This window comes from Anser anser, assembly GCF_964211835.1.
Source record: "Anser anser genome assembly, chromosome: 1".
NCBI classification, from domain to species: domain Eukaryota; kingdom Metazoa; phylum Chordata; class Aves; order Anseriformes; family Anatidae; genus Anser; species Anser anser.
The window spans coordinates 212,583,269-212,610,442 of record NC_139720.1 but is presented as its reverse complement, the minus strand read 5'-3'; the positions used below and the strand labels follow the sequence as shown (position 1 = coordinate 212,610,442).

At 48.2% G+C, this 27,174-nt stretch overlaps 1 long non-coding RNA gene across 1 annotated transcript; it reads right to left on the bottom strand.

The window, feature by feature from the left end:
- Positions 1–12,257: 12,257 nt before the first annotated feature.
- LOC310892842 lies at positions 12,258–14,356 on the bottom strand. The gene is made up of 2 exons (XR_014578516.1): positions 14,104–14,356; positions 12,258–13,609 (listed from the first exon to the last, which is right to left on the bottom strand). It is a non-coding gene; the product is annotated as an uncharacterized lncRNA (long non-coding RNA).
- Between the last annotated feature and the right edge of the window lie 12,818 nt (positions 14,357–27,174).

Here is a 27,174-nt window from a genome sequence, read left to right as displayed (position 1 = left end):
CTCAGATCCCTCGGATTTATTGCCTTAGTGCTTGGAGGGCAGTTGGGTCCAAAGTACAGCACTGCACGTTGCTCCCAGTTCTCAGTGGCATCTCCCTTTACTCAGCCCTACCAGAATCGTGGGTGTTGCTCCTCCAAAATGATGTGTTTTTTGGCTCGTTGGGCTCCATTTGCACTAGGACAAAGGCTTGAGGGCCTCACTAGGTCCAGGCAAGCTGACTCGAAGGAATTTATGGACATGGGGCAGCGTCCATCATTGACACAAGAGTATCCAGAGCAAATTTCCCACTCCAGGATCTGCTCCAAAGGTTGGTGGGAAGGTCTTCATGGATTTAACAAGTTTGGGAAATGGGCTGCTATGGGGGCAGCAGGGTTGAAAGGCTGGGTTTGCGGTGCAGGGAATGTCCGTGAGCTGTTTCACAAGTCCCTGGGGGGTGGGAAGATGAGCGGTGGCTCGGTGTGCAGAGGTGCTTCGTGCCAGACTGCAGAGCTTTTGGAGGTGAGATACATGTGGGTATGGGCTCAGCGCCACCCCCCGAGGAGTGGGGACTGTTGTGTGGGGGGCTAAGAACATGCAGAGCTGTTGCAACTGAAGAATAAATAGCAGCAGGATCCCACCAGGGCTTTGCCTGCTCCTGAACAGCATGTTTAGGACCTGTAGGGGAAAAGCCGTGGATGACACTCGGATATGGATGCTCCTTTGGTGTCCTTGTGGTGATGGGAAGCTGGGTTCTCCAAATTCCTTGGGGATGCCCCATTCACACATTGCTCCCAGCGCTGTGTCGCCTTGTCCCTACCAGTACTCCTCAGCTCCCAAATCTTAGCTCCCTCTTGTTTTCCTGGTCATTTTTATTACTTAAATAGCCTTTCTGAAGCCCTGTGCATGGGAGGAGGCAGGCGAGAGCCCCCACGATCTCCAGGTCACCTCCAGGACAGCTGAAACGCAGCACAAGTGTCCCTGTGGAGGAGGAAAAGGCACAGGGTGACTTCAGGCTTGGAAAATCTGAGGAGGGCCTTGTGCCAGCTTCCTGAAGCCGCTGTCAGCCTGATCCGAGGTGTGATGGACTAAAACGTGGTGTCAGACTTCACCCGGGCCAGGACAACCCAGCCAGGGTGGTCACCTACAAGCTCGGGTAGTCCCCAGCTCTGCGACCAGATATTTTTGCCCTGGCAAGCAAGACGGATGCTTTAATTAGAGGCTGCGTATTTTTAGAAGCCGGAAAACCTCAGCGGAGGCTGGGCAACAAGGATAGGCTGGGGTAGGGAGGGGAAGAAGCGGCTGAGCTTCTGTTTGTTCCCAGCTCTGTCTCCTGGAGAGGTGTCAGCATCTCCCCCTCCTTTCCAGCGTGCTGGGAAAGATACTGAGGGTCACTTCCCCCAATCTCCTTCATGTCCAGGGCTTAGGGATAGCACAGGACAACCCGCTTGTCTTTTATTTCATTTCATTTTATTTCAGAAGGCACAGCTCCTGATACCCCAAAGGTCCTTATCTCTGGTCTGTAGGAGCTCTTTCTCCTGGCTGTCAGCCCACAGAAGTCCCTCACTGCCTGATTATGTGGCTGGCTGCACAGCGGCAGTAGGTGCCGTCCCTTTTTTAAAAATAGCTGTGTATTTTCCATTTTGCAGGACGTATTCTTTCCAGCAGGTCTGGTCCACACGTCCTGGCTCAGTCAGGCTGGAAATCGATGACGCATTCTTGCCATGCCAGAAAATCATGTCGTGGGTCTGGAGACAGTCCTTCTGGCTGCCTTGGGACAGCTTTGGGGCAATGAAACCTGCTGCCTAACAAATTTTTTAGAGGGAGCAATGCATTGGGCATGCGGGTATATTCCTGCTGCACCACCCCTGCACATCTCCATCCTTCCCATTTTGAGTGGATGGTGGAATTGGGAGCCTGAATAAAAGGTGAAAATTTTGAACTGAAACTGGCCCAGCAGATAAATCCTCTGGTGTAATAAGCTGGGATTGGGAGCACCGGCCCTTAACCAGTCTTTTTCTCCCGGTGTTTGTATGCCTGCGTGCACACCTTAAACATCAGAATAAAACCACCCCCCTCCTGCCCCATTCCTACCCTGCACTGCCTCTTACAAACAACATTAAAATAAAATTGGTCTGGATGCTTCTGTGAAAGCGCTGTCCTGCAAAAATCCCCACGAGCTGCAAGGAGAAGGCAATGGGTTTGCGCAGGGGGATGTGCTCCATCCCCTCTTCCTGGGGTCTTGGTGCATCCCAGGAAAATGACTCAGCCTCCAAAAACCAAGCAAGCCTCCCCTGGATCCTTTCCCACCACCTTTTAGCACTGCCGATGCCTGCCCAGCTCTCAGCACCGCGTGCCCCCCTCTGCTTCCTCGTTAGCAGTGGATGCGTGTCACGGGCGCTTGCTAGTAATTGACTCGGGCCGTGCTGGGAATTTGAACCTACATTTCAAAGAGATCGTTAACCTCCTTTTCCTTCTCTTTGAACTGCCTCACTTTATTGTAGGTTAAAGGAAACAGACGGCTCCTTCCTCCCAGAGCCTCTTTTGATGGGAGCTTGGCATGTCAGAGCGGGGAGCGCAGGGTGATTGTACCCGTGCCAGGTTTCGGAGGGGTCATGCTGCCTCCTCATTTCAGACGGGGTTGAAGATAAAGGAATGGCCCAGAGATGTCCAAGGGATTGACAGAGGCATTTAATTCCGGTCACATAGGGCCAAGGAAGGACCACAGATTATTGGTTGCTCACCCAGATGGAAGGCTCAAGGCCCTTTTCCATGGTGGATGTCCTGGATGGGCTTGGCCACACGAACGACCAATTTTCTGACGTGTGTTTCTAAATATTCTTTAAGTCACATAGTGACTGAGGTTGTCCTGACCTTCCTCCCCATTACATCAAAAAAAAACACACACACAAAAGAAGTCTTCAGACATGTTCCAGCAAGCTGAACCAACCCATCATTTGACCACACAACCACTAGCAGAAACACGGCAAGAAGAGCCTGGTGCCATCCTGGTCCCTCTTCGTGGCAACATCTGGACTCTGTGAGAGTCATCTTCATCCATCCTAGGTTCAAAACAGGTGGACTGAAGGCTCCCAAGCACCTCCGAGCATCTTGCCCACTTGCAACCTATAACTCAGCCCTGACCAGGCTGCTAGGGAGGTAAGGGTATGTAGGCCTGTGAGGCGTTGGACTATTAGATTTTAGATTTTTAGACTATTAGATTCAGAAAGCTCTGCCTCAGCAGAACTGAGATCTGCATTGGTACGTCTCCACTGACAACCGGGGTCATCCTTGGGACTATGGTCCTAAAATCCTTGCACTGTTAATGATGCTTAGTGTGTCTCACCACGGTTCCCATGCAGGGTGAATGCAGCTCCTCCCTCGTACCTGTGCAGAGAGGGAAGGTCCCTGGAAGGACAGTGGTGGATCTGCTCAGGGGAGAGCAGAGAAGATATTTCCCACTTACCAAACGTCCCGTGATAGTCCCATCGTGCCCATTTCGCTCATGTTCCTTTATGTCTCAGCCATTGCTTCTGCAGATGTCCAAGCACATGGGGCCAGTTTGCTCCAGGAGAGCAAGATCTGATCCCCCATGCTGTGACCCCACGCTACAGTAGGGGATTTGTGCTTTTTGGTGGGGCAACTCCACCAGTTTCCTTTTGTGGCCCCATCCAGCCACTGCATCTACTCCTCCATCCCATGCTGGCTGCAGTTCATGCCCACGTGGTGCAAAAGATCTCCTCTGGACTTCAGAAGGTGCTCATCTGGATTGTCGGCTTGCATTAGCCATCCTCTTGACCCCTTGGTAGATGCTCTACCAAGCATCTCTGAGTGGCCGGAGTATGTTCGATATACATCTTGTTCAGAAAGTCTTTGAGAGGATCTATCTCAGCACTTTTCTCTCCACCACCTGGGACAGGACCAGGTACGATGGGTAGGAAGAGATCCACGGATGGAACAGAGCTCTGGTGTGTCCCCATGGCTCTACTGCGGTCCCTAATCCAACAACACCAAGCTGTTAAGTCCCTTTCCACCAATAATTGTCCCTATTTTTTTGCAGGACTTGTCCATACAATGATTACCACAGCTGAGCAAATCCCAGATTTTAACCGAGCCCTGGCCACTGACCATATTGAAACTCTTAGCTTCAGCAGCTGTGGGGGAAAGCATGCCAGTAAAACCCCAGTAAATCGTTTATGCTAATACGTCCCGCTTTGTGCTTGCAGAGAACTAAGTGCACATGGTTACTACAGGTCAGCTAGCACTCATAAAACCTCATTGAGTTGATCAAATATCTGAGAACTCATATTAAAAGCATCAATCAATCTGTCCTGCTGCATAACCTGTGGGATATTTCTGAGGAACAATGTTCCTACAGTCGTTTTTGTTTTACCCGTACGCACCGCAGCTCTTTCTCTCATCTCCTCAGTGATTAAAAAACCTGAAATAATGTAGAGATTTATTTGTCTTAGAGCCATCTAGGACCTGCATCCCAGAGACAGCAGAGGTGAAAATCCCCTTGAATAACAGGAAAGGAGAACACAGAATATATCCCTATAATATCCCAGGGGACATGCCTGCATAATCCTTGGGTGCAGATGTCCTATAATGCTGTTTTCAACACCATTTCTTAAGTGTCTTATGTCTGCACCTTGAGCCTCCCAGGACAAATGCTTTTGCACCGCTAGACTGGGAAGGGTCCTGCCCCAGAGGGCTTGCAACCAGAGGAGAGCTCCAAAGGAAATGTTATCAGAGACATCCAGGAAGATTAGGGCTGTGTTTCAGTCTGTTTTCCCAAAGCCTCATTGCAAAGCTTTATTTTTTTCCCGGGTCACTTTAGGAATCCACGTTGGCTCCTTCCAGTCCATATCTGCTGTAAGGTTGTCCTAGTGGTGTGTCAAGAGTTTTGAAAAGTCTGGTGGGCTTCTCACTTCGGAGGCTATTTCACAGCTGGGCTTGAATTCACCAGTGAGCCACCTTTTCAGCCCCAAATATTCCTCACCAGAATATTCTTTTCAGCTTCCCCTTCTCAGCTGTTTCTACACCCACACTCAAGCAGGCCAGTCTCTGCTCCACAGGAGTGGGAAAGAGCACTACACAGTGATTTTGAGGTGGGGGGAAAGCGTTTCTCCATGGTAGTTCTGCAAATGTTGTTTGTGGGGTTCCAGCCGTCCCAGAAAAGCAATGGTAAGTCATCTTTGCCTGGAGAGCATCCCCTAATCATAGCCTGTAGTCCATGGGCAACCAGTTTTGGATAATTCTGTCTGGAATTGCTTCAGCTTCCTCCTTTCTGAAGCTAAAATCAGAGCCAGCAAAATCGAAACAGAGAAGCACCACAACTGTCAGGAACCCCATCCTAGTGACAAAGGCGATAGCAAAATTGCAATAACATCCCAGCAAGCGGATGGGAAGGTTGTAGAAATTCCTTTATTTTCTCTCTGCAAGCCACAGGAGAGGACAGAGACCCTCGTGCCAGGTCACGTCCCACATTTCAGAGCCACGGATCCCCATCCTTGCTGCAGGAGAGGATCTGGCCGCCTTGTCCCAAGCAGCAGCTCCCCATGGCACAGCGGGGCTGTGCAGTTTCCAGCAGAGCTCTGCAGCCAGCCAAGCACCATTAGCCCAATTTTTTCGTCCAAGCAAGGAAGTCCTGGCTCCTGGCAGGCTTATTAGCTTTGGCACCGACCTCAGTTGAGACCTGGCCAAGGCATTTTGGCTGCAGCTGGACCTGCCTGGCTTGCATCCCACCAGCTTGGGTCTCTCCCCATCACACTTCCTAGTACCCTCCTGGTTTAACACGGACAGAAGAAGCTTGTGTGCCTGCCCAGCTGAGCGATGGGGATAGCTACGGATTTGGCAGTTAGGGGGCTGTTCAGACTCCAAACGTCCTCTTCAGATACCCAAAGACCCTCGAGATTCAAACACTTCCTTGCAAAGTACGTGGTGCCTGCCCTAGTGGCCACTTGCACACGAGCTTCTTTGAGCTCCTGGTCACCTGGGCACAGGCAGGGATGAATAATTTGTTAGTTGCTTTTATTGCTCATCCTCCCTCCTTCAAACTCCAGACATGTTTGAAAGTCTGGAAGAAATCTGTTCCCAGGGATTGAAATAGTCTCAGAGGCAGGTGGAGGAGAGGACAAAATCTCAGGGCCGACGTGCTCTGGAAATCCAGCACAGGGTAGATCTTCCTCAACTCTATTTCTTTAATCTTCCTGTTTGCTAGAGGAAAAAGAGCACAGCTCAAGGCCACGGCAGTCTCATTGCATGTCTCTCTCTCTTCTCTTCTGGCATCTTCCACCAGAGTTCTCTGGAGCAGAAGCACCCTTGGGATGGCAGCTCTGGGAGCCCAAAGCAAGGTATCACACTGATGTCCTGGGCAGAAATTCTTCCCAGGGCTGGTTTTACCCCATACAGCAGAGAACATCCCATGCCTTTCACACTCTCAGCTCACACCCATAGATTAACTGGTCCATGTCCCATGCCAGCTTGGCATCAGCCAGATTTACCCTTTCTGATGGGAAGGCATCTCCAGTGCTCTTGCAGACGTCTCTAAAGAAGCAAATTTCAGTCTTTATTTTGTTTTTCTCATCGTACAACCCCAGAATCTAACCTGAATCTTCCCTAGCTGCATCCCCAGCTGGTGACTCCTTGTCCTTAACCCCATGGAGGCGGTGAGGAGGTCACAAAATTAACGAGCAATGGTAAATCTCAGCTGTGTTTGAAATGCTGATGGCTGGCTCCCTCATTAACCACCTTCCAGCACCAGGCACAGCCTGGGATGCAGCCGACAGCACTTTTATCAGCTTCACAAGGCACATTAACTGTGGGAATGCTGCTCTTTTCCCAGGTACCTACTGCAGGTTAAGCAGGGAGCAAGCATGGAAAACAAAGGGGATGCTCGGCTGGGAGGAGATAAGGGCAGAAATTACCCCATTGTGGTGACCTTGGGTAATCCAGATAAATGCCACTGGCTAGACAGAGGGATTTTGTCAGCCGCACTCAGGATCTCTGTGGACTAGGACAGGCAGAAGTGAGGCTCAGAGGGGATGTGGGGTCTGGCCTCTGGATCAATCTCCTTCACAGCCACAGCAGCAAATTGTAATGCCAATGGGGCACGTCAGGGTGACATGGGACACCTCCGTCTGTTCAGAGCTACGTGCACTCATGGGAGAAATGTGATTAGAGACAACTTCTTTCTCTAAATATCAATATCTCGTCTGGCCCTGAGATAACTCTGTTGGGAGATGTGCCACTCACCTCCTCACGGTGGTGAGTCCCAAGTGTGCTGCCAGGAGGAGTGTCCACTGCTAGCATCGTCAGGGATGCAAGACATTGCAAAATACAAAGCACAGCAAGACTCTGGGAGCACCTGAAGAGAAAGCCTGAAGATCTACTGCTGAAGGAGGCCAGTTTGCTCCCAGCAGCATCCACAGACCTGTCCTTCTGGCCACATGTGTCTTCAGATCATTCATTCAGGCAGCGTCTGCAAGTTCCCTGAGATGCCTGCATTGATGCTAGATCTCCAGGGAATTATCATAGCCACCACATTCACGCATTCAAAGAAATGTGACTTCAACAGAGTAGAAAATAGCACCCATCATGGTTAAATGCATGGGAAATGAAGGAGACCACCCACACTCTGCCCTGATGTCAGGCAAAAGCCCTTTCCTCCTGGTATACCTCGATCAGGAGTACTGACCTATCTGGAAACAGAGAATGCGTTGTAGCTGAGATTCCGCCCATGGCTCGGGTTAATTTCTTTTTGGCAGAAAAGCTTAGGAAAGCACGTGCGTGGATCCCCTTAAAACCAGGTCAGAAGTTCAACTGCCTGCATGGATCCATGACCGGACACAACAGCCTGGCTCTGAGGGCACCAACCCTGAGGTCTAGAGGCATCTTTTTAAACTTTTCGTATGTACAGAAGGATCACAATGTCAGGACCAGTCTGATCTCTGGATGTTCTCAGAAGGATCATAACCATTGGCTCAGAAATCCCTGATAGACCTCTGTAGTCCTAGTGTGGATGAAGGCACCATGACAAGGTGGATGGAGCAGAAAGTTAACCATTTGCAGCAAGGCAGAATTACCTGATGTAATGACATCTTTCAAATCAATACCCTGGATAACTCAGCAGCTGGACTCATAGAGGACTGACCTTATGAACCATTAACATAAAATCTAACAAGTCTTAGAACCTGAGGAGGTGGCATGGGCTGGTACAGGACCCTGGTCATGGCAACACCGGCAAAGGAAAAGGGTGGGTGAGAGCCATCAATCCTTAGCAAAACAATAGGGATTGGGATTTCATCAACACGCTTGTAATCTGGACAAGTGCACATACACCTATAAACACAGTCATAGGGCAAAGCAGAAAACCTTCATCAGCATTCATTACGTTTCAGCCTCTGCTGATAAAAGCAGCTGTGGTGGTTTAATACATCTCAGTTGCTCCGAGACATTTTTTCTTTCTTTTCTTCTAAATTGTGTTACATGAGATTAACAAAACATGCATTAAATTGCATCAGAACTGCCCCCCTGACAGATCTTGAAACGTGGCGGTAAAGGGAAGGGGCTACATCCCTTTTCTTGCAGGAGAGCTTATCCCAGACAGCAATGAAGAAGCAGATGGAAGAAGTTCCAGGCACAGAAGAGGCAGGGCTGGGGAGGTGCCATAAGGAGGTATAGGAGGACTTTAAGTGGGCTGAGAAATGGTCAGGGTTTTTGTGAGCAGTTCGGAGGGCTGTGGGATGGGAAATGTACTGGCTGGAGAGCTAGGCTGACACATAGGTGCATCCACAGAAGGAAGGAAAGAGCCAAAGGGGTATTTTCCTAGGGGCAAATACCTCATCAGAGTCTACCTAAAGGGTGAGAGACTGCCTTGGGTTGGGGAAGCGTGAGAGACAGTGGAGCTGATGTGCCAAAAAGAGGCCCACAGGGACCTTGGGCACTGAAAATAAGGAAAGACCCAGCAGATGAAGGCAAATCTTCATGCTTTGAGAGGCAGCAGGTCTAGGGCTGCTGGAAGGTGTGGGGTCAGTTCTGCTGGCCACACACCAGGGGCTGGGGGAATAGCAGAGGGCCAAGGATTTAGATGCACAACGTGTCAACATATGGATTTAGGAACATAACCTTATTCATCAAAGACAGGGCTGAGAGGGATAATTACCTCTGGATATTTACATAGGGGAAAGCTGTCTGATAGCAGGGCAGAGAAGGGGAGGTTCTTCAGTCCTGCTGATAAGGAAAAAAAAGAAAATACAATGGGTAGAAGGTAGCACTAGATTAATTCAGCCTTTGAAGTGGACACCAACTCGTTGCTATTTAGGTAATTAAATATTGGAACAGCTTATCAGGGAGGCTGCTGAGTCTCCAGTGTTTCGTATGTTGAAATAAAGATTAGGTATCTGTGAAAGGAGATGCTCTAGTCCAATTTCTGGGAAAAATCTATTTTCTTTGTACTGAAGATCAGATAAAGTAACCTCCCTGGTGCCTTTTGACTATGCAATCTGTAATTTAGGAAGCATAAACTCCCCTGTGTAAGGATTCATCTTCATCTGATGCGTGATGTGTCAAGCAAATAAAGGGGAAATGCATAATACAGACTGAGATCCTTGCTCAAGAGCATGCAGCCAATGCTGGGAAGAGAGCTCAAAAATTCCTGGCTCTTATCCCATTAGCCTACTGGAAGATAGATAAGCCTCCACATTTCTTCAAACCTCATATGAATCACAGAACTACTTAGAGGTTTCTGGGTTTGCCTGGTATTTTTATTGCAACAGCAATAAAGAGATGCAGTCTGACTGTGCTAAAACGATAGGGAGTAGAAAGTAAGCCTCTGCCCCAAAAGGGTTTAAAGTCTTGCTGAGGACACAAGGCAAGCAAGAAAGCATTCGGTGGGCTCCCCAGCAGTGCTCCAGCAACTCCATGAGGTCATGCAAGCCACCCTCTGCACCACAGACAAGAGGAAGAAAAGCAGGCAAAGCCTGGAAGAGCAAATAGATAGAGTGTTAATGATGGAGCAAGGGATGCAAGGCCCAACAGATGTGGCCAAAGCCAGGATCGAAGCAAAAGAGGCAAACCACTGGATGGGAAGTGTCATTTGCAGAGAAGTATGGCCAAGAACCACCAAGAACGAGGGCTGGGACTCATCTGGCCGCGCAGAGAAGGGCCAAAATATGCCAGATGGAGCAAGTCTTGAAAGTGTCTCTTTATTCACACTGATTTTAAAGGGTGACAAGCCTAGCAGGAGACATTAACACCTGATATATCACAAGCCAAGTGAGAAGAACACCAAAAACCTAAAGGAGGCCTAAACTGAAGCAGTCACAACAGCAAGATGTTTCTCTAAGGCAAAGGGCTCTCTCCAGCTCAGATGTGTCTTGTTGTGACAAGAACTTTCAACATAATCTGTCTGGAATAATCTAAAACGAATCTAGTGAGAAAATGGACCAAAAATGCCCACGAAGGCAAGTTGCTATGTGATCGCCTATGCTGGCCGGCTGGGGAGGACGGTCAGAAATCCCAATCCAGCACTGTCAGAAACGCAGCGTGGTAGCCAAAAGTCCAGACTGATGTTTTCCATTTTAATCTCTCTTTAATGGAGTATCTTTAAGAGGAAGGAAAAAGGAAAAATTAAAGCTAAAACATACTAAATAGTCCAGAATTAAAATGAAGTATTTTGTCATGGGCAGAAATGGAACATTAAACGTCAAGCCACATTGAAGTCACTACAGGTTTTTTTTTTAGATTTAGTGTTGGTCTTCTCATTTTGTTGGTTGCTGTTTTTTTTTTGTTTTTGTGTTTTGTTTTTGGTTTTGGTTTGTTTGTTTTTAAACCATTTAGCTGAAACCCCCTTGGAAGACAGTGTTTGCTTCAAACAAAACTTTTTTATTTTTTTAATTTTTTACTGTTATTCTTGATTTCAGTCACTGGACCAAAAAATCCAGTTTCTGCTCAGGTCTCCCAGAGAGCCCTGGGTGTTGGTGATAATGGAGGCCCCTGTTCACCACACATCCCTGCGCAGGCAGGAGCAGAGAGAAGACGGAGTGCTCCTTCCAGCAGCAGCAGCAGCGTGGCAGCAGGGCGAGGGAGGGGATTGTCCCCCTGGGCCCCGCTCTCGGGAGGCCCCCCCTGCAGCGCTGCGTTCAGCTCTGGGCCCAGCACAAGGACACGGAGCTGCTGGAGCGGGCCCGGAGGAGGCCGCGAGGACGCTCAGGGGCTGGAGCAGCTCTGCTGTGGGGCCAGGCTGAGAGAGCTGGGGGTGTTGGGCCTGGGGAAGAGAAGGCCCCGGGGAGAGCTGCCAGCGGCCTGCCAGGGCCTGCAGGGGGGGCAGGGAAGCTGGGGAGGGACTCTTTGTCAGGGCTGGGGGGACAGGACGAGGGGCACCGGCTGGAGCCTGGCAGGGGGGAGGCTCAGGGGAGGCGTTGGGAAGAAATTCTTCCCTCTGAGGGTGCTGAGGCCCTGGCCAGGGTTCCTTCCAACCCAAACCATGTGGTGATTCTATGACTGAGCCATGCTGGCTTTCCGTCTGTCCTTTTTATGATGTCTCAGGTCCCTAAGACATTTTCACTCTGCTACGCTTCTGCAGCAAGGAATTACGTATTGCATGGAGAACCAAGAAACACCTTTCTGTTAGAGAGAGGGAGAGAGAAGAAAGAAGGGAAGAAAGAAACGGAAGGGAAGGGAAGGGAAGGGAAGGGAAGGGAAGGGAAGGGAAGGGAAGGGAAGGGAAGGGAAGGGAAGGGAAGGGAAGGGAAGGGAAGGGAAGGGAAGGGAAGGGAAGGGAAGGGAAAGGGAAGGGAAAGGGAAAGAGAAAGGGAAGGAGAAAAAATAGAAAAACAGGAGAAGAAAAAGGAGAAAAAAAGAAGAAAAAAAAAAGGAGAAAATGAAGAGAAGAAAAAGGGAAAAAAAAAAAAAGGAAAAAAAAAAAAAACAGCTAAAAGCACTGGCCCTGTACCTGCCTCTCCATTCAGGGCTTTCAGCCACAGCTGAGATGGAATTACAGCACTGGAGGAAACTCAATGAAATAATGATTACCCTTTGGATTTAATTAGCCCGGAGCTGAGGCAGTGTCGAACAAGCACATCTGTGCGTCAAAACGTTCCTCGTGGTGCCGGGGAGCTCTGACCCAAACCACTCACTGCCTGCCTGTGGGGCTGGGGCGGGCAGGCACAGCACATGCACCCCAAGAAGGACATGGGACAAGGACGGCTCCTCCGATCCTCATATGGCACCATGGCTGATCCTCCAGGAGGATTTGGTCATGCCATGCACTGCACAGATATATCTAGGGAGACATTCCCTGTCCCAACATACCGGGTAGTGACAGAAGGAAAATCAAACCATCATGGGGTTTCATGTTGTCTGCCTTACACGGTACATCCGTCTTCACCCAAGAAGAGCTAAATTTCCCCCCGCCAAAAGAGCCAAAAGTTATTGCTACTTCACAGTGAGCTGGGATGACAGAAGGAGGTATTTTCATGCTGGAGACATGGGAGAACCAGCCCTGAGACATCCAACCTTCTCCAGCCATCACATGGGGAAAGGGCAAAGGGTTTGGTAGGGCTTGGAGAAAGACCCAGACGAGGTGCAGGGCTGAGATGGAAGCTCGGGAGGCAATCACAGGCTCCATCTCCAGTCTGCAGGTGCTTTTCAGTTTGCAGAAAAAAATCTGGGAAAGTTGATATCCCCCTTCTTCTGGCCACGAGCACTTTGTTTTTGGTGCAGGACAAGACCTCAAGGGAACGTTTCTCAAGGGGGCTGTGAAGGAGCACACAAAAGCAATTATCTGCAGGCACTTGACTCCCTCTGCTCTCCAAAACTGGTGTCATTAGCTTCCTTGTACTGATGGGGAAACTGAGGCAGACAGCAAAAGGCTGGGGTTGTGTTGTACCCATGACACCTCCCACAATACAAGGCATCAGCAAGAATTAGTTCCTGCCTGTTCACCCACAGTGGACATCCCTGTAAGACCAATCTTGTAATTATAAGGGCCAGTGAGGGAAAGCGTGGCACAGTGAGTAAATTAAGGCAGAATTCATTTGCAGGAAGAAAAAAGACACTCAGAGGGAATGGCAGGTCTTGGGTTTCTAAGTCAGGCTGCTGCGACCAAGCAGAGAGATGCAGCTCTTTTAATTTTAATTAGCTCTTTCAATTTTAAAAGAATTCATGGTAGTAGCTATCCTTACACCAAGAGCTCCTGTGTGATAACAGTCAGGGAGCTTTCAGAAATTGCTCCTTTCATACCCACAGAACAGAAGCTCAAAACTGGTGTGAGACCAGAATTGAACCACTTTGATCCCAATTTTCTGTTCAGCTGCTCTACGGCATGCACCTCTTCATTTTTATTAGTCACATTTATCCTGCATGTGCTTGCGATGACTTGGGGACAGCAGTGTTCCCTAAATCACAAAGTTCTCTGTTCATTCTTCCATCACCTGCACTCACTGCTCACAGTTTGGCGGGGAAATTGCTTTGTAAATTAAGCTGCTCAGCTGCATGTGCAGCTCTTGATTTTGTTGCACCATGATTCCAATGCCAGACAAGATCCATGGCACCCAGCAGATGCTTCTTTATCCCTTTCCTTGGAAGGATTTTCCTGGGATTGCCCAGAAGAGGATCCAGCGGGTCATACCTGTGGTTAACAGAGGGCTGACATGCAGTAACAAGGTGTACACTGAATTAGGTTTAAATTAATAACATGGCTACAGGGACTGCTGAGCGCTGGCAGCTGATCTGGGATGGCAGAGAGTCATGGCCTTAGGAAAGAGCCTTACAACTGGTTGAAAAAATTACAGCTAATTGCCCTGTCACAACATTAGCACTGTAGTTTCCAAACACTTGCAACAAAAGACTATTGTCATTTCTGGCAGCTCCCGACATCATCGTGCAGGGCTGAGATTTTCAAATTCAAATTCAAATGCAATGTTTTTTTCCATAGCCTGGCCAAGCATGACTGTTCTGCTGGTTAGAAATACTCAGAGTCCAAGTGTGATTGTTGTTTTTGTCCTGCTAGAAAGATATGCAGGCTTACAACTGGGAAAACAGCCTCTCAGCTCCGAGCAGTTTAAATGGGCCAGAATTATTGCCTTTTTGATAGGTGGGAAGCTAAGAGATTAAGGAACTTACTCTAGTCATCTTCTCACCCGCGTGGCCAAGACTTGAGTCAGTATCTATTAAAACCTTCCCCGTACAGCTGGTTTTGCTCTTTCCCATGGTCTGCAGGCAAAGAACTTGTAGCTGGAGCTGTTTCTCTAGTGTCAGCCATTAAATCAATTTTATTCCTTTAAAACAAATAGCTGCCTGCTTTGTTAGCCAGCTTGCCATGCTCTCCCTCATTGCAATAAATAGGATTCCACCCTGGAGAACGAGGGACCTCAATGTGCCGCTCCTAATTAGAAAGGTGTTCAGGAGAAAAGAGGAGGGAATAAATAACCTCCTCATAAATCATTCGCAATGAAAGGGGCGGGGAGGCTAACGATTTTAAATGGATACTTTGGCAATTCCTTTAATGAGAAGGAGCAGGTAATTACATTGACCTTGGAGATCGCATTATTCTCCTTGGGCCAAAGGAGAGAAACGATGAAGGATTGCCTAGTGCTACCTAAGCAAAGGGTGATGCTATAGAAGACTGGCACAGTTAATAGCTATCCAGGGGACAGGGCATTTGTTATGCTGTCTCACTCCTTACCCGCCTCCTAGGTGTTTGTTGTATCTGCCTGGTTTTCCTTGTCTTCTATTTTTTAGATAAGTCAGGGTCCTGGGGTTTGATTACTCACCCCTTCTTGTGGAGGAAAACGCAATGGGGTGGTGGTTGGGTTCTGAGATATTTTTAACATCCAGAATTATAGCCAGAAGCCAACGGGCTTCAGTGGTACCCGCACAACTATGAAATTCTGATTTGTTTGAGAAGACGCCTCTCTGGGACTACTGAGGGTCCCTATGCTGTGAAAGAGCTGAGCACATTGGGTCAAAACCAGAGGTGGAACTGCTCAAGACAAATACAGGGGCAGGAGGTGGTGATTTTTTACCCAGTGTAGACGTCTCCATTCAGGCTAGCAGCCCAGATGCAACAGAGGGGAACAGGAACTGCTGTGTGTGATTCAACTCACCCAGAAGTGAAGATCTGAAGGGTCCAGATGAATCACCTTGTAGAAGTGCTTATTTCCCTCTGCTGGCTATTAAGAGAGCCCATGGGGACCGGCTCACCTCTGGGCACCCAGAGGGGTGAAACAAGTCCCACAGTGGGGCTGTTCAAAGAAGCATTTTTTTTTTACAGCTGTACCCACAGCACTCAAACTTTCTGAGCAAGTGTAAGAAGAAATTACTCCCATTTACCTTCTGATTCCACTTAGTTTCCAGACCTTTTGCAGCTCTACCTGGTTTTCACCCATGGGACAAAGCTGCAGGCAAAGATGGGAATGGAAGTAAAGATATCTACCAAGTTGGTCTCTCTTCTCCCTCGATCCTCATTTTGCTGGTAGCCAGCAAAGGTGTGAGGCCGAAAAAAGAGAAGAATTTAGGAACTAAAGTGAAGCTGTGCAGTGTGTCACTGTATGATTGTCTCCTTCAGAAAGAGATGCTTTGGGCAGATGCTGTCAGCCAGGTTTTAATGGTTAGGACTGAAATTCTGCTGCAGAAGAGCCATTTGACAGCTTGACACACCAAAGTTTTGCTCTTTCACATATCACCTGGAAAAGGAGACAGATTTCAGCATCATCTGTCACCTCTTCATTAAAGTATTACCCAGACAAGTGAGTTGTAATAGTCAGGCAGCGGTGAGATGGGATAGCAAAAGGCTGAGGCTCTGATGGAAGCAATATCTGCTACAAGAAATATATAGGGCAGGGTCACATACGAACTTGAATGCCAGATACACTTGAGAGATGAGAAAGTCTGCAGTTAAAGGAGTGTGAGAGCACATAGATCCTTGCTCTTCTGCCATTTATTTTCCCCCAGGTTGACCTGTTTGTGACACAGAGACTTTCTAAAGAAAAAATCCAATCCGGTCCATTAGAGCCAGATGCAACAAGCGGCCAGGCCAATATTTGAGCTTTGTCTAGATTTCTGACAGCCACACTGACCCCTAATATCTCCACCCAAACAAAGTAATTCCTTGCCTGGCAACATCCCAGTGGGAACCACTGCTGGCTCTAAATAAAGCCTGGAGGAAGTCTGTTAAGAACTGGAAAGGAAAGGTTAAACAAAACTAAGCCATCTGAGGCTTGTGAAGGAGACTGGGGGCTTGACGGGATAAGGAGCTGCTGTTCTGAAGCATGGATGGAGGAAAGGACTTGGCCCAGTGGGAACACGAGCGTGCCAGCTTTCCCCTTCCCCGTTGTTCACACCAACCAAAGCTCAGAGGTCTTGCCCGGGGACGAGTCCTGCTGCCAGATGCCGACTGATCACTGAAGGCCCCGTAAGACTGTGACCAAAGCTTTGTCCAAAATATGATCTCTGCCAAGTCCGGAGAAGAAAGGGGAGGCAGTAATTGTGATTAGCTAAATTAGCAGAACTGTGATTAGCTAAAGTGTAGGAGCTTATCTTCCATGATGTATCTGCCAGCCCCCCATGAATGTCTCAGACCCCCTAAAGTTGATGTTCAGATAATTCAGCTTGGCTATAAACGCCTGCTTTAGGATGATCCGAATCACCCTCTGGGCATTAATGTCCATTTTAAGGTGTCCATATCTCAGGCTGAACCCCACCCTACATCACTTCATTCTGGTGTCCTCCACCATCCCATCTCTACCTCATCCCTCACAGTCATCTCACTCCGAACACCCTCAAACTGATCTCCACCTCTGCTCCTGTGTATTCCCATCTCAAATGCCTCCATCTGTGGTTTCTTCGTGGCACCTCATTATACCCAGGACCATATTTGGGGCTTTTTCTGTGCAAAACTCTGCTTCAACCCAGAACTACCTACTGAACTGTAAGCCTACGACCGGCTCATTCACATTGTCTAGTTTCCTTCCTGCTTTGGGTTGAACATACTCTAAAGAATAGCCTTGCTGGACCTGGGCCGTAGTCCAAAGCTATTTCATTGACTGCCAACACAATTGCAATTGATAGCAGAACATGTTTTCTGCTTTTGCCTGAAGGTCCTGTGCCTCTCTCTGCACCATCTTCTCTGCCTACCTATCATCAGGTCACACCAGCCTGCCTCCCCATCGGCCTCCTGCAGCAGAGCTTTGCACAAGTTTTCCCCATTAACCCACTCATCTGCAAGCATTTCTGCCAGCAGGCTTCATCTTGAGAGAGAAAAAAAGAGTATAAATAAGTGAGGGAGATGAACTTGAGGGGACTGAGGGAAAGAAAATGGAGGTAGACCAAAGACCACATGGGTGTGAGAGAGATGGGCAGAAATAGGGTGTGCAAGGTTGTGACTGTGCATGTATGGGAAAAATACTGTGAAAGTGAAAGCAAACACACAAGTGGGGAAGAAAACAGTATAGAAGCACGTGTCTGAAGGAAAGCAACCCCCAAAACCCATCCCAATTTGTTTCAGACAAATTTCTTCCCCCTCTTGTTAGCAGGGAGCACTTGGGAGCTGCCCTCCAGCACGCGGTGACAACACAACCACTTATGTTACACGCCTCGAGCAAGCCACCAAACAACTCTCCCGGGACAGGCAATCATTGTGGATCTAATTAAGGCCTGTCACATCGCTCTGCTTGGCTGACCAGCCTCAGTGCGAATGAGATGACCTCTGTTAATTTTAGCTGACAACGATCGTTGCACCAGGGCCAAATCCCTACGTGGGACTCGGCCCCTGCTGAGAGATGGGCAAAATGCTCAGTGCTTTGAAGGTGCAGGAGACAGGGAGGACATGGAAACCCCAGCCATGCTTGTGGACAGGTCTGGACTTTTCTCATCCCAACAGACTGAGGATGCTGCCCACTGTGCCAGCTGGTGAGACAGCTGTCTGGCAGAGCAGTGCAGGCTCAAATGGCTGGAAAATTGGGTTTCCTCTACACAAATCATCACCAGCCCTCTTAGAAAAATGGAACCACCTTCAACTGTCACTCAACTCCACTGCTGAAGCCTTTCAGAGAGGAGGTGGGGATTTTTAAATGACAGAACTATATAGATATGGAACAAAACACAATGTTATGACCTACGCTTTGCTAATAATCATTGCACAGAGTTCTCTGCATCCCTGCTGGCCTCTGGAAAAGATTTCCTTTCCGCCCTCCTCTCGGCCCTGCTTCAGGCTGGATGCAAGTGGTGTGGCAGTGCTAGCACTGTGCTCCTGTACCTGTCCATGCACAAAGTTGTGTCAGGGCTCAGCACTGTACTAAGCACCATCTGGTGGCCCCAGCCACCTTGGAGCTCCAGAAGAAATAGCAGAAGCTGGGTTAAGTGAAGCTGCCCAGCTCAAGCATGGCAGAGATATAGAAGACCGTGACACTTTGATACTACCCCTGTGTCTCTGTCTCTGCTTGTACTTCCTGATGATCAGGGATGGGTGAACGAACATTACTGGCCTACTGGGAATTGTTCCTACCCCAACTTATCCCTTGAAACCTGATCAGATATTCAGCGGACGTGTGAGCCAGCACACATCACCAACTGATCTGGCAATGTATCAAGAAACGGATGCTCCAAGCCCCAGAGCATGCCCTGGCACTAGTGAATTGATTAATCTTGCAAACTGGGAATAGATTTTTGATCAAATTGTCCTTCATAGGATCCTTGAAGGAACGAAGCTTGCAGAAATGAGAGAGGAACCTCATTAACCAATGTCACTTTGTGGCAGCATTTAAATGATCTCTCTGAATGAAAATAGACCCCTTAGGAGTAACAGTGGACCAGGAAACTGCTGCACATCTGGTGGCAAACACAGGTCTTGGTGACCTCTGGGTGGAATCCGATAGATCTGTAGTGCATCTGAGCGTGGCTCAGTGTGACAGACTTAAAACTGTCACTGTATTCCTAGGTAAATAACAAAAACAAAACTATTACTTTATGTGGCTGCAAGAACAGAAATGAAAACCTCAGAGAGCACCTGGCAATGTGAGGTCTCAGTTTGTTATTCTGGTGTTAGACTGCAATCCCCTTTTTAATATCCCAGGATCACGGAGTGGCTGGTGGTGTGGGGCAGCTGCGGGTCCCTGTGGTGCCAGCCCTGGTCCAGCAGGGCCACCCCGAGCAGGGGGCCCAGCCCCACGTCCAGGCGGCTGCTGGAGATCCCCAAGGAGGAGCCCCCAGCCCCTCTCTGGGCAGCCTGTGCCAGGGCTCCGGCACCCGCCCAGCCCAGCAGTGCTTCCTGAGGGGCAGAGGGCACCTCCTGGGCTCCAGGCTGGGCCCGGGGCCTCTGGGCCTGGCCCCGGGCACCCCTGAGCAGAGCCTGGCTCCGGCCTCTCGGCACCTCCCGGCAGTGCCGGTGGCCATGGCTGGCAGCCCCCGGAGCCTCCTCTGCTCCAGGCCCAGCAGCCCCAGCTCTCGCAGCCTCTCCTCACGGCAGAGGTGCTCCAGGCCCTTCGGCACCTCGGGGGCCCTGCGCTGGGCTCTCCCCAGGGTGCCCAGCTCTGGCTGGGGCTGGGGGGCCCAGCGCTGGGCCCAGCACTGCAGGGGCGGCCTCAGCAGCGCTGAGCAGAGGGGAAGGATCACCTCCCTCGGCCTGCTGGCCCTGCTCTGCCCCAGGCAGCCCAGGACACTGTTAACCTTCTTAGCACCAAGGGCACATTGCCGCTTCATGTTCAACTTTGTGTCCACCAGGACCCCCAGGTTCTTTTTTAGTATAAACACTTTTAAAATAATTTTCTTCACAACACGAGCCCCTGTACATCACTCAGAATGCAGTTGTCTTGCACACCAGCATCCACCATTCTCTCCAATCAAAAATCAAAATGCATTGACAGAATCCAATGTGCTCATTAGCATGATCAGTTAATTAGCACTCATCTCACTGGTTAATTTAACAGGTGTCAGTTGCATGGCAAATGCTTCACCTGCTCTACTTCCTTTCTGCTGGCAATTAAAGGACCAATTTGAGAAGAGGCTCAGCAGCTGGACAGGCTGACCACGAGTTGCTGTCCTGGCTCACATGCTGTGTGCACACAGGATCCATATCTCCAGCCCATCTTGCCTTACAGGCGCTCGGGACAATTCATAAGATGCTCCTGGCCTGGGTTGTTATAGCATGGCCTTGAGTATGAGAAACTGTGGCTACAACTCGATTAAATGTGGTAGTTTCTATGCCCATCTCTGTTCTCGTTGCTGATGGAAACAGTTAGATGTTACTGCTTATGGGGTCATTACTGATTACCGGTGTGCAAGACGAAGACCCTGGAGATTATTCTGAGGCCTTCTTCTTTGGTTTGAAGTAGACACTCAGAGCAATCTCATCTGGGAATCCTGGTTGCATCTGGTGAAGCAACAGCTGACCTCAAGGCACGATGATCCCACACTGGCATCTCCTCTATCCAGGGCACAATTGGGTGGTTTCTTTAGCTCACTTACGCTGTTGCAGGAAAATGAGAGCTTGAGGAGTTTCTCAATGATACCTCTTAAAAGCATGAAGACTGTGAGGTGTGGAGCAGTGCAGAAGGCTTAGCTCAGTCAATGTCACTTGACTACACCATCAACTTTCCAACTCCTCATTGTTTATCGAAGAGTAAAATAATGAAATATTTTTAACTGAGCCAATCTGAGAGGGTCCCGCTCAGTGGACTTCTTTGGATCCAGGTTATTTGTGAGGCAGAGCACAGCAATTAGTGGGTACTTTGATGCTTCTGAAAGGAATTTTAAGACATGTAAAACCTGTTACTGAAGAAGGTTTCCGTAGAACACAGCTCTCAAGAAAGTGGATTTGAAGCTCGTTCCTTGGTGATGGTGATAGCCAAGATGAAAGACAGCCAGAGCTGAGCCTTTGATATGAAAACGGATAAACAAACAATCAAAGGAAAGAATTTGGGAGGGAGGCAGGGGGGTTGCTTTGTTTCTCCCAGGCTGTTCACTAGGAATTGTTCTCCGACAGGAGGTTCACGGTCACTCAGAACATTACCTTTTCTAGCAAACACAGAGACTTTCCATTTTTCTCCCCGAATCTCTGCACCTACAAAGTCTGCTTCTTTTTCCAGGGGTTATTTTTAATTTCCAGTACCTTTGGACTGTTTGTCACGCTAGTTGTCTCACTCTCCATGTCTCTAGTGCTGGGCAACTTGATGCTAATACTGATGCTCTGCCACAGCGCTTCAAGATAACTTCACCAGAAACAATCGGTTAGATTCTTCGTTTAATCAGAGCAATAGAGCCCCAATTAGATCAATACCTTTAGCTTTTACTTTACTGGTAAACCAACCAGCTTAGCTCTGCCGAAGATCCAGCTATATGATGCTACTCAGGCACCAAGCCACAATACTACAACGGAAAAATCAAGGCCACTTAATACTGTTAGGTTTTATTACAGCAAAAATGCTCCTTTGAGTTGGAATTACAACAAAGACATTCATGTTCTGATCTGATTCCTCCAGCTCATGTATTATCTCTGGAAGATAAAAAGATATTAATTCTATGTGTAAAGAATGGCTGGTAAACTGCCAGGTTTTCTTTTTCCTTTTTTTTTCTTTTAATTACTGAAGATAGGAAACTGGTTTCCTACCTGAGATCTGGAGCTAAAAGCATTTCATGAAGAGAAATAACTTGAGCAAACATCCTTCCCCTTATCTCTCACAGTTCCTCTAGGCTCATTTTGATATTTTTTTTTTTAAGAGCAAATCCTGTGTAGTTAATAAGCAGGGTGATAAAAAGAAATCAATGCTCCGTATCCAAACTGATGTATTTGCTGCTCCAGGCAGTGTTTTTCCAGAATGCCTTTTAAGGTTTCAGTCGTCGCACTCTCTGCTTTGTCTTTGGTGGTAGTTGCACTACAAATGAAAAGGGAAACAGGAAAATCAGGCTAAACGGTGCTGTATAAGATGGTGAGACGTAGAGAAGGAAAGGTAGAAGGTACGGTTCCTGCAAATGGGCTGAGGGAGAAGCAGCAGTAGGCATTGGTTTGCAAGTATGAGAATTTCACTCTCTGCACTTACCCTCCCATCCCAGCCCCAGCCCGGTGTTTAGTGTCTCAGCCTGCCACAAAGCTGTCTTTGGGGTGGACAGGTGTTTTATACCATTATCAGTGCCATTGATTGAGCCCTGCACAGTTCAGCTCTGACTTCCTCTGTCTTATGCTTGCACAGAGTGTATTTACCCTAGGGAAAGGCAGGTACACTGGGGCATGAAGGGATGAGCTCCTACAAGATATTGTGAGGCTACCCCCAGGTTACTGCTGGCTTTGGGCTTGCATCTGTTTTCCATGAAGCTTCCCCGCCAAGTGATTTTGGAGCTCGAAGCTCATAGGCTAGGAGCATCTACATAAGGCCTTAGACTCCTACTTTGCTTTTGCTTTCAACCCACAAATAAACGAGAAGCCACAGATCTCTTGTTCCTCATGCCTGAGGACACGTGCACAAGGTCGCATTATTATTATTCTGCCTTGAGAAATTGCTCACCAGCTTTAGGCTCGTCCTCCTGGCTGACGAGCTAAGCTCAGACCAGAACACTGCTTTTGCCCAGCTACAAGTTTACACCCGAGTAATTGCTGTGGCTCAGCTGATTTGTTGTAATCTATTCATGCAATGAGCACCAACAATTTCCAAAGCAGTTGTAACAGCTTGCTCCAAGGACAGCAGTTAGAATTTGACAGTGACACCGTTTAGCTTTAAAGCATAGGCTCCTCCAGGCTCTTCTGAGAGCACTGCTGGTGCTTTAATGCTGGTAGTAATAGGCTCTTGACCTCCATTTGGTTCAACAGTTATCACTGAGAAGAAATAAGACTCTAGTGTGGCAGGACGGCTTGGAGACGCTGCATTCAGATGATCCCTTTGGAGCAGGGCTGTTCAGAGAGCAGCGGGCAATACGCCGAAATGTTGCCCCTTGTTTCATTTAGACTGTAAAAGAGAGCAGTTTCCTGCCTGTATTTTCCTGAGCAGGCATTCCTGACTTGAGTGAATGAATGAGTTTCATCTTGTTCTCCTGCACATTTGATAGCACATTGTCCTAGGGCATTTGAAGGAATTAAGGTTTTCTTTATCCTCCACAAGAAAGGGACGTGTTGCCTCCGTCTTTATCTTTGATTTCACCAAAGGTTTCCATTTGTTCAGCCCATTAAAATCCACCAAAGGGAGGCGTCTGAAAACTCTGTTGTGCTTTGCAGAGCTCAGCCGCAATGGATTTCACAGGCCATGCTGCCCCTATAAAAGAGGAAGAGGGTTTAGTCTTGCGAGACCTTGCTGAAATCCATCAGTTTAATTAGGGACTATTTTGCAAGGGCGGAAAATAATTATTGTGCATACAAAGTGGAAATGACCAAAATTGCCTCATTACCGTTGATTCATTGTAGCCGGCACATAATGAGTAGAGAATGGAGCCCCTTGATGAATGGCACTCCCTCCACGCCAGCACGCTCCGCATCTGTACGGGCTGAATACGGCTCATTTTGTGGGAGCAACGGCGCGGAGAGGAGGCAGGGCCAGGGCCAGACAACCCACACGTGGACCAGGACGGTGGTGCCACCTGGCTCCTGCCTAAGAGCCCAGAGGTTAGGGCCTGGGGCTGGGTTTCCAATGGGAGGACCTCAGACACAATTTTCCCCTGGGCCAGGAGTCTCCGATCACACTCGGTCCATTGCTCAGGGACGATAAATCGTCCAAAGCACCTTTCAGCATCACTCAGAGACTCGGGACATAAAGGTGAGGGCACAACACCACCCCACACATGCTTCTCCAAGATGGACAGGTCAATGTGCCTTGGGTGTGTAGCTGCAATGGTGGCAAGAACTCACCCCTCCAAGTCTGCGTCATGGTGGAGGACAAGGGTTGCAGAATCACAGAATCATTAAAGTTGGAAAAGACCTTCAAGATCATCTGGTCCAACCATCCTCTACCACCAATGTCACCCACTAAACCATGTCCCTAAGCTGATACCATCAACACAGGTGTCAGGATGGCCCAGAAGAGGACATGTCTTCTGATGGTGTTTTTCAACCTGGACTGGACAAATTCCCCCCCCTGGAGCTACAGGCTCCTCTACCACAGCTGACATGACATGATTTCTACTTTCAGGTCTTTGGAGGAGTCCTGGACTCACAAATATTTGCAGACCAGAGGATTAAACCACTCTCCTGGCACGTTAAACCACGTACCTGGCATGGGAATATGAACAGCAAAGAAGACCGATGTGCTGCCTGGTGTGTCTTGGGTTAACAGCTGTGCTAAAAGTCTTTCATCTGCTTTCTTAAATGCTTGGGGAAAAGTCATTTTGGTGATTAGGCACATGAGGCTGAGTGAAATTTTAGTGGGGCTGTAGCTCAACCTTTCACAAATGGCACAGGAACCCAAGTCAGTGAGGAGCTGGTTCGTTTTATTTTAGAGGCACAATACGTCATCTGGCTTCTCTTAAGTCAGGCACCTAAAATGGGCCGGGGAATGGCTTTAACAGTGGCCATTTCTCTTTTGTGACTTACAAAAGGAGCTGAGGGCACTTCAATCAAATGGAGACATCTGCATTTAGATGCGTGAAGGAAAATGGATTCAATCCTACCCTGAGATGGGTGTGTCTTGCGTATAGCAACACAAGGATGCAGGGTAGGGTCAAGAAAGGGAGACCAACTGCACAAAACACAGTCAGTGCTCAAACCCCATCTGTCCAAGGGTCCAGAAATGCTCCCCAGATGAGTACAAAATAGCACTCGGATCTCCCCTGCCCACCTGGGTCATGCTTGTTGGATCACAGCCCACCGTGATCATCAAGGCTTGCAAAAGTGATCAAATCTCTATGCTTGGGTCTACTGGCACTTGCTGGCTGGATGACGCCCCGCTGACTAACCCCTGGTGTGATAATGACTTCTGCAAAGAGGAATAATGAAGATTCTTGTATTGAGTGTAAGCGGCATGGAAGAAGATGGAGATTGTGTGAAGAAAGCAGAAGGTGAAGCAGGGAAAGAGGGAGGCAGCCTGCAGACTGCGCTCCACGGTGCTCCAATCAGCCAGCTGATTGCATTTGGAGCCCTTTGCCATTCAAATCATTGCAGCTGCAATTTGGTCTTAATAAAAACCACAGCGTCTTTATGACCTTTAATGGGTGTTTGCCACTTTATCCTTTGAAATATGTCACCTTCTGCTGCGGTGCAGCGAGGGAAATGTCTCTACTGCAAGCAGGTTGCTGGGCACCAGTTTTCTCCCTTCTTTCTCCCGAAACTAATTCAGTAAAAGTCATCCTGGATAAGGACCAGGGCAAGCAGCAAGAATGGCTGAAATTAGAGTGAACTGGACTCTTCTCTCAAAACCTAAGTTCACCTGTAATTAGAAAAAACAGAAGTGGCCAAACATTTTTTTTCCCAGGGACTGAATTTAGTCTGAAAGCCCGGATCCCACCAACTTACAAAGGTCAGCAAATGCAAATCCAGTCTGACAAATAGTTCAGCAGAAAAAAGAATACCTCCATGTCTATCCCTACACAAAATATTTCCTTGCTCAAGAAGCAGACCACTGATTTTCAGGTTAGTGCTACCATTTTATTTTGGGTTGTGAACAATTTCAAGGAAGAGTAAAAATATGGAGAGCTTGCTGGCTCTGCATCCAAGGGAAGGGTTTCTGACAAGCTGTGTCTGAGCACCTCATCGGATGGAGATGCTTGTTTGGAAGAAGCTACTCTTATCGCAAAGAATGAATGAAAATGGGAACTCCGCTTTAAATCGAGTTCTTTCTAACGTTCTCCCTCTAGAGAGAAGCAAAACCAATTTCACTGCTTAGATGGGGATTTATACACACACAGGCATCCAGAGCAGAAAAAAAAAATAATAAAAAAATAAAACACGCAAACATCTGCAGTTTTCAGGCTCTACATATCACATTCACGTATACAAAAATATCTGCAAAAAAGACCAATTGTACACCAGGGTGCTTAGAAAAGAGCACTTCTGTCCTGTTGGGAACACAATGGTGTTGGCAGGCCAGCAAAGCCCTTTTCATCTCAAACATCTACGTTTCCGTCTCTTTGCACATGTAATTTTGCACCTCATTGCTCCTAATTGAGTGGTTTTGAAAAGCCATCCTGTAAAGCTATCCATTACTCTGCCACGGCCAGTGTCAAAGAAAATAAGTTCTCAGACACTTCTGTCTATAAATAATTCTGCTGCCGTGAAGTTATCCGTGGGGAGTGTTGACAGCTATCTCATTACTGGTGTATTTCTTGGTTTTCTATCAAATTGCTTGTTCCTACCTCCAGCCTCACCCCGAAAGCAAGGTGCAGGAGGATTGCAAGGCTTCCTAAGCTGCATTTCCAGCATCTTCCTCCTCCCGTGATGGATGCCACGACCGCGGTGGGAGCTGCCATCTCCAGGACGGGACTCGAAGGAGACTTTGGTTGCTCGTGTTCACTTGAGATCGTTCACAGCAATTTTCTGGAGCGAGAGGATGCTAGCTGCAGGCACGTGGCCAAGCTCCAGCTCTGGTAATTGCATCCTGCTAGCCCAAATTCCCCCATGCAGTTTCAGCAGGACATGCGAATCTTCTGGCTAAGCAGTCGCCCATCATTAAAACCCCGTTGTGGTTTATCTCATAGGTAGCTGCATTTTGGTGAGGAAAAGTGATTTCTGTATATTTGGCCACAAAAAGCAGTTTGTGAGCTTTGGGGCAAACACCGTAGTGTTGGCTTTTTTTGGGGTGAGCAAGAGCAGCTTGGTTTCCAGCGAGAAAGAGTCATTTCTGAAGTGGGAGTCAGGGGAGTGGGTTCCCCACAAAATAATAAATTTACCCCCCAAAATAATAAATTTACCCCACAAAATAATAAATTTATTAATGGCAGCGATCCAACAAAAGGAATCCCAAGTTGCAAGGGCAAAAAAAACATACTGTCTGACCTCGCAGCCCAAATCCCCAAGCAACCATGCCCCAGGTAATGCAAGCAAACCTTCACCTCTTGCTACCTCTTCTCCACAAATCACTGTGGTAGCACGAACAGAAGTGCAGCGTGAATTTTTTTAAGTCTCTACACCACTTTCCTGCCAGGATATCAACATGTACTTGCATCCGCTGGTTCCTCCCACTGTAATATTTCGTCCATAATTAAACAAATATTGAAGATAAATAGCTGACAGCTTAAAAGCACTTTTTTTTTTTACACTCTTCTTACTTTGTAAACACAGACCTA